Below are 6,746 nucleotides of genomic sequence, written 5' to 3' on the forward strand. Positions count from 1 at the left end.
AATTTTCTATGTGTTTCCGACACGTTTCTTAACCCTCCACCCTCCGGACCCGGGCAGGATAAAGAACAACCAGTACGCAATAATAATACGGAATGAATGGAAACCAACCGCGATAAATAATTCCACCAGCATAACAGGTTTATTAAAGAAAGTCGTACTGTAAGTACATTATGCTGGTCGAGTTATTTCATCCGTTTTTTTAACGCTTTTATTTCGCTCAGTGTTGATGGAATATTTTTGGTTGAGTTTTTGGTTTCGTTTTTTAGGGAAATCAACCTTCCAAAACATTTTAACAAATGAGAAAAAAAACTATAAAATGTGGAGAAACACAATCACCTGCGTGTGGTCAAATAAAAAAGGCGTTCAAATTTAATTTCAAAATTACCATAAGGTTTAATGATGAATTGGAAGAAAGTGTGCTGGAAATTGTCTGGAAACAAAATTGTGGACGGAAAGCACAGTTGAGAAATTTCACTCGCCCCCTGCGTTCCACAGGCTAGTAATGTTCTTATCATGCTTTCTTTCATGCATGTTTGTAAGTCGTGAAACAAGGAAGAAAGTAACACCGTAAGAGAATTGTGAACACGCAAGTCGAACGACAACCGAGTAAAAGTATCGTTAAAAACTAAACCGACGACAGAGTAAAGCAAACCAAAGCAATGTTTCGTGTGTTGTCGGGGACAGATTTTATCTTTGTTGAATATGATCGATTTGATTTTAATAGAATTTTCTAAAGACTGACATTTCTAAAGGCACTTCTTCTGCCTCGGGGAGGAATCTAGTGAAAGAACAATCGTTGTGTAGTGTACAATATAAATGGAAACTTAACCTAACCTAGCGAAGCTACCACGCGGTATATGGAGAAATTGATTGGTGAGGTTAGCTCTTGCCAAGGTCAGTTAAAACATGTTCGTGTTAGGTGTTTCCTCTATTGAACATTCGAGTGATTTCTTGCGTTGTCCTTTTTCGTTGCCAGGTTTGTACGCTAGGTTTTCCATAACTCAAAAGCTGCGTTTTTGAGCTAAGGATGTTTTAAAACAGATCATTGATAGAAACAGGAAATAATTGCCACTGTGTGTCGTCGATCAAACAGATTCCATGCAAGCAAGAAAATTCGAATGTAACAAAATAGAAATAGTGGAAGCCCAGGGTTGAGGTTAGTGTAAGCTACCAACAATTCATCTTCCGTGCGATGCGAACAACCTTCTTCTCCCAAATCTTGTCGCAAGCCAGGTGCGCAACACGTGGTACATGAAAGCAAATCATCTTGGCAAGTAGGTAGAACATAGGAGAAACGACCAGCAGATCAATGGGTAGCAGAAGTATTTGTTTTAATCCTGTACATAATTCGGAATCCCTAATGAGCTAAACTATTGTAACGATACATGGAGTAAACGAAGCGTGGTTGGTTGGAGCAACAATGTCGAAAAGCAAAAATTCACGTTAAAAACTGAAAAAGCACCCAATAAAAACAAATACACTAACATCGATAAAACGTTGCGAATTGTATGCTCATAGCGGTGGCAAGGAGTTATTCAAATATAAATGGAATAAATGGACGATACAAACGAAGCCGCAGAGAAGCATGTGAACAATTGCACATCACAGGTTGTTCGGAATAAAAAGTGCAACAAACGTTAATATTTAAATGGTGAATCTTGGTTATTGAATTTAAATGTTTGAATAGTTATGAAAGAAAAATTGTAAATTATTTTTTCTGTTTGATGGGACAAGAATATCACCTCTAAAATTTAGTTTTTTATGAACTGGTTGCATTTATTACTTCACGATGGCGAATTAACTTTTCTTATTTGAATTTATTCAGGTGAAAGACTTTCATACGAGGCATAAGCAAACACAGTGAAATTACAGTACAGTGAAATTATATCATTACCGGCCGTTACTAGGGTCAGTGGAAACGGTTTAAGTTTTACTTAACTTTTCCTGAACCAAACAGCGCCAGTGCGGGAGATTATTTTATTATTTACTCCGATTCTCGCCATAAATTGTTCATGACCTGATGTCTTTTTCCCATGGAAAAGTCGTCAGAGGTCTCAAGCTGTTCAAACACGGCCTCGTAGGCGGTTGGGTAGGGTCAGTTAAATTTTTCAAGACGTTTTCCGCCATCACCCGGTGCAGTGAAAACTCAATCAAACTGTTAGAGCTAAAATAAAACTTGGTCATAAGCGAATGACAATCCAGAGGGTGATGCACACTGTGGGAGTGCTGTAAAAGTACTCGCATACAAATTACCCAGAGGCTGATGAAAGTATCTGGGTTTTTACCACCATTAAGGAGTTTTCCACGGGCTTATTGTTGCGTGTTCTCTTCTAAACTTACCGAAAGACATAGTAGATAAACTCTTAAGCATCAGAAATTCAAATGTGGCGACTGTTTGCAACGGTGTACAGTGTGACTTACCGTTTTTATGAGACACTAAATTTTGGATTTGATTTCGGTTGTTCTACAAATCTTCTGCCACCTTTTGTCGAAAATGAGCATGATTTATGATTGTGTTGTGTTCTTTACCGACTTTCTAACTAAGCAGTGAAACTTTTACACCAAGGAGTCTTTTCGTTGGATTGAGGGTTTTCGTTGCAAGAGTACCTTCCCACACTGTGTCATTTGGTTTGGTAACATTGGGAGAAGGAAAAAAGGCTATGTAATACTGCTGCATATGTCAACGTGTCTTAATCGATTATGTTATTCATCATACCGTCTCGTTGCGAACATTTGCGCGATCGTAGTTGAATTATGTGATTCGGTGGATCGGAATAATCTTTCAGCTAGTAACGATTTGACGGTTTTGAGGAAAGAGGCTCTTTATTTATTTTGTTGGCATGTTTTGAATGTGGAAATGACTTGAACTTGAAACAACAAGTGTTTGCATAAAAAACCAAATAAATTACAGTTCATATAAGTAGAAGCGAACATTTAAGATGAAACAAAACATTGTGCATTTTGAAGACATATGAAAAACTTTTTACAATCCAGTTTGAAGCAAAAAACACTATAACCAAATATTTATATGAAAAAAGTGTTTTTTGAATTCAAATCATTTTACTTGAGAACTAGACACAACTGACATTTGAAAAAACAAAACTTGAGCAACTACGCATTTTGGTGGTGATGTTGAATAAGCAAATTCATTCGATGTTTTCGTCTTTAGAACGAAGCCACAATATTAGTGAGCAGATGCAGCTCACCAACATATGCGCAATAGAATTGTAACGTACACATTTTATGTACAGCTGAAACTTGGATACATCTCACTGATCAGCCTTAATTCATCTCAAAACTTTATCAATTCAGTCAATCAGCTCTATTCATAATAAAACAAACAATGCTCTACCAATAGATGAATTTGCATGCTGGTGATAAACGAGGCAATAGTTTCAATATTTTCACGTGTGATTTGACATTGGAAAAACCCTATCCTTTGTAATATGATCGGGAAACCACGCGAATTTACATATGCACATTGATAGTGAAAATCAATGAAACGTTGAAAACCAAAATACAAATGGCACCACCACCTGGCTGTATTTTCCATATCAATGCACAGTGCAATGTGCCAACGTAGCAATGGAGAAGTGAAACAATAGACACTCAAAGAAAGATGGCTCTGTCGTTTAGTCTCCCAGACAGGAGGTTGGTTGGAATTTGCTGAAAATAGCTCCGTCTGACTGTCTGTCTCGAGACTCGTTACGCCGAGCATTATGTTGCGACTGCTGTCAAGGCGTAAGGGTAAATACGTTTGTCAAGAGGCATCCCCGGACGAACGGAATCCGACCCCGGGTGCCGAAAGAAAGTGTCTCGAACTATGGCCATTTTCTTGACGCAAAGGAAAACAGGCGCATCGCAGTGACATAACACGACTGGGTAGATCGATGCATCCACCGGATGGATACCCATATGAAGGAGCTGTGGAAACCAAGTTGAAATTGCTCGTTTGTGTGGAATAATATTGCATACGATACTTGGACCGTATGTATTGATTTTATCCGATGGTTTGCCGATGATTCAATTTGTTTTCCAATTGGGATTCAACACATATCCAATATATGCAAGAAATTAACATCAGAAAAATAGAAATTGTTTGAAATATAATTTATTGCAGAAAGTATGCGATCAGGAGACTTTTCTGAAAAGAACATTGTTGAGGTAGTTTTGATATTTTACGATTCTACTTCCCTTCTCTATTTCAGAATCTAGGAACGAAGGTACTCGTAGTTTGTAGTCATATCTGCAACCGATCAATTTGTTCTTTTGATAAGCAATGGCCTCTGTGCATAACATCATTATGTCGGGGCTTCATCAAATAAAAACATATCAATAAGTTTAACGGGAATTCTTGAGAGGTCGAGCTAATGTTACAAGCCAGTATGACGTTTGTTGACGGCTAAAGAAGTTAACAAAACCCAATCGAATCTGCATGTGTGTTTCATGTTGGACGCTACATGCTTGAATTAACGCAAATAAAATTAGTTCAATGTCATTTCGTTTGTAAGCCTTTATTCTTTGGTGTACGTATGGTGTACAATACACTGAAAAGATCATTTAAAAAAAACTAATCTCTTTTTTTGTTATTAACATTCTCACACAAACAAATTAGCTAGTCAAACAATTCTTTTTTGACTGCAACAGTATTGTTTTGGCTAGTTATTTGCATAATATCATTTTTGTTATCAATTTACCTCCACTCCAGCTGTGGAAGCGAAAACTTGTCTTGCCATTTCGCTGTGCAATTGCTCCGCCGAAGAAACATTACCCCGGCAACCGCTAGACCATGTAATGCAATTAATTTGTCTTCGTTTTTCATGGGATGTCGTTGGAAGCAACATCGACAGCATGCGGACATGCCACCTGAACTTACTTTTCCATAGTGACGGAGCCGTTGAATCAACGAACGGAGGAACGATGTTTAATTAATCCCTCTTCGATAACGAATTTTCATCATCCATTAGAGAATTAAGATGATGTGCTCAACCACTTATGCATAGCACTTTGCTAGCAAATTATTGCCTCGACTGCACTGGATTGTGGTTAAGCTAGATTAAATTAACATGCTCAAGTTCGTGCCGGCAGCTCGAGTTCTGTGCCCAGACAGTGGCGAACGATGAGCACGCTTGAAAACGCGCTTTTATACATGTTGTGCAAAACCAAATCAGGCTAGCTGCTTCCATGCTATCGATTATCATCACACGCACATTCATCTTTGGTTAGATTCGGTTGGTTGAAGCAATTCGGGCCTACTAGAGCTAAATTACGTAAGCAAAGAAGAATACAAAAACCTTTTTCCAACAGAAAAGCCGCTTGCAAAAATCTTCTTAGAAATTTCATCAGCACTCTCTCGAAGCAAAACACCAGGAAAATATGTTCTCCTTTGAAGTTCAACCCTCCGGGGGTTTGAGAGGAAAATGAATTGTTGGTGGTCTAGATGAAAAACTGATTGAAAAACTGATTGAAAAAGCTTGCCCTCCTTTAACCCTTGTAAGCGGATGACAAAGCAATGCTTAATTATCTGGAGGTGCTGCTAAATGAAAGCAAAAGTGGCATGAGCACGGCCGAAGAATGAAAGGTCTTTTGTTGCCATGTTGTCTTTCTAGCAGTACTCGGTATGCTGTCGAACGGCGATCCTTACAGAGGGAGATATTTCTATTTAGCTGGATTGCAGCTAATAGTATCGTTAAATGGACAATAGCAGACGAACACGGATACAGCCTGTCATTGCCTGTTGCTTGTATACCGAAGCAACGAAAAGGTTGACCCGATGGCATCAATCATTCACCCTATCTGGTTGGTGTCAAAATATTTTCCACGGAGGATGGAGAGCTTTAGGAGACATCTGTCCTGATAGGTAATAAACGTATCATTAATTATGACCCCGGGGAAGGTGATACCTCTGTTGGTACTTGTGACGGGCTGGGTTGTCATCAACAACCTGCGCGTTTTCTTTTTCATCTGTCACGTGAGGGTCAGAGCAAGGACATGATTCTGTGAAAGTTTCCTTGACGATTGGAGACCTTATTCAAGGGAGGTGGTAGGGACGATGTATAAAACCTGTATAAAGCCTACCCGAGTCCTACCATCACGCGTGGATATAACTGATAATTTCTTAAAATGAAATAAATTCATCCACTTAAGTGATGATATTCTTTGATTGAGATGATCCGTTAAAAAAAACTCAGTCAACTTCCTTTTAAAATAAAATGGACAAAACTAACAAACGGCCGTGCAAACCGGCTCGTGACGATGTACTAAGTTTGGCTGCATACATCTTTTGAAAATAAGTCAATACACTTTCTCTGCGCAAAGTTCTTTGCACTCGAACACTCGTAAACATTGGATTCTATTACAACTCAGCAAGAAAGACCATCCAAGTGGCCGGTTATTCGAAAGAGATAAGATCGATTGTTATATTCAATTTACGAAAGATGAGGCCGTAAATTCAGTGGAAGCCTTTTTTTTCTCGATCCATTCTTTACATAACGCGCTGCTGGGCTTTACAATATCAAAAGCCCAACCATGCTCGCCCAGTCCTGGCTCGTTAAGTGTAGAATCAGTTTTGATCACAGTCAAAAATGTAATAGCTCCCAAGGGATCTGGCCTCGCGAAAAATGCCAAATAAGTAACTTTCACTAGCTTTATACTCTTGCACAGGAGACCAATGATGGAAACTAGTTTTGGAAGCGTGTTCAGTGTTCAGTTTTAAAGCTACTAATCCTTTCCTAATGTTCTTTCAC

Source organism: Anopheles coustani, chromosome 3 (genome assembly GCF_943734705.1).
Source record: "Anopheles coustani chromosome 3, idAnoCousDA_361_x.2, whole genome shotgun sequence".
In the NCBI taxonomy this organism is placed as follows: domain Eukaryota; kingdom Metazoa; phylum Arthropoda; class Insecta; order Diptera; family Culicidae; genus Anopheles; species Anopheles coustani.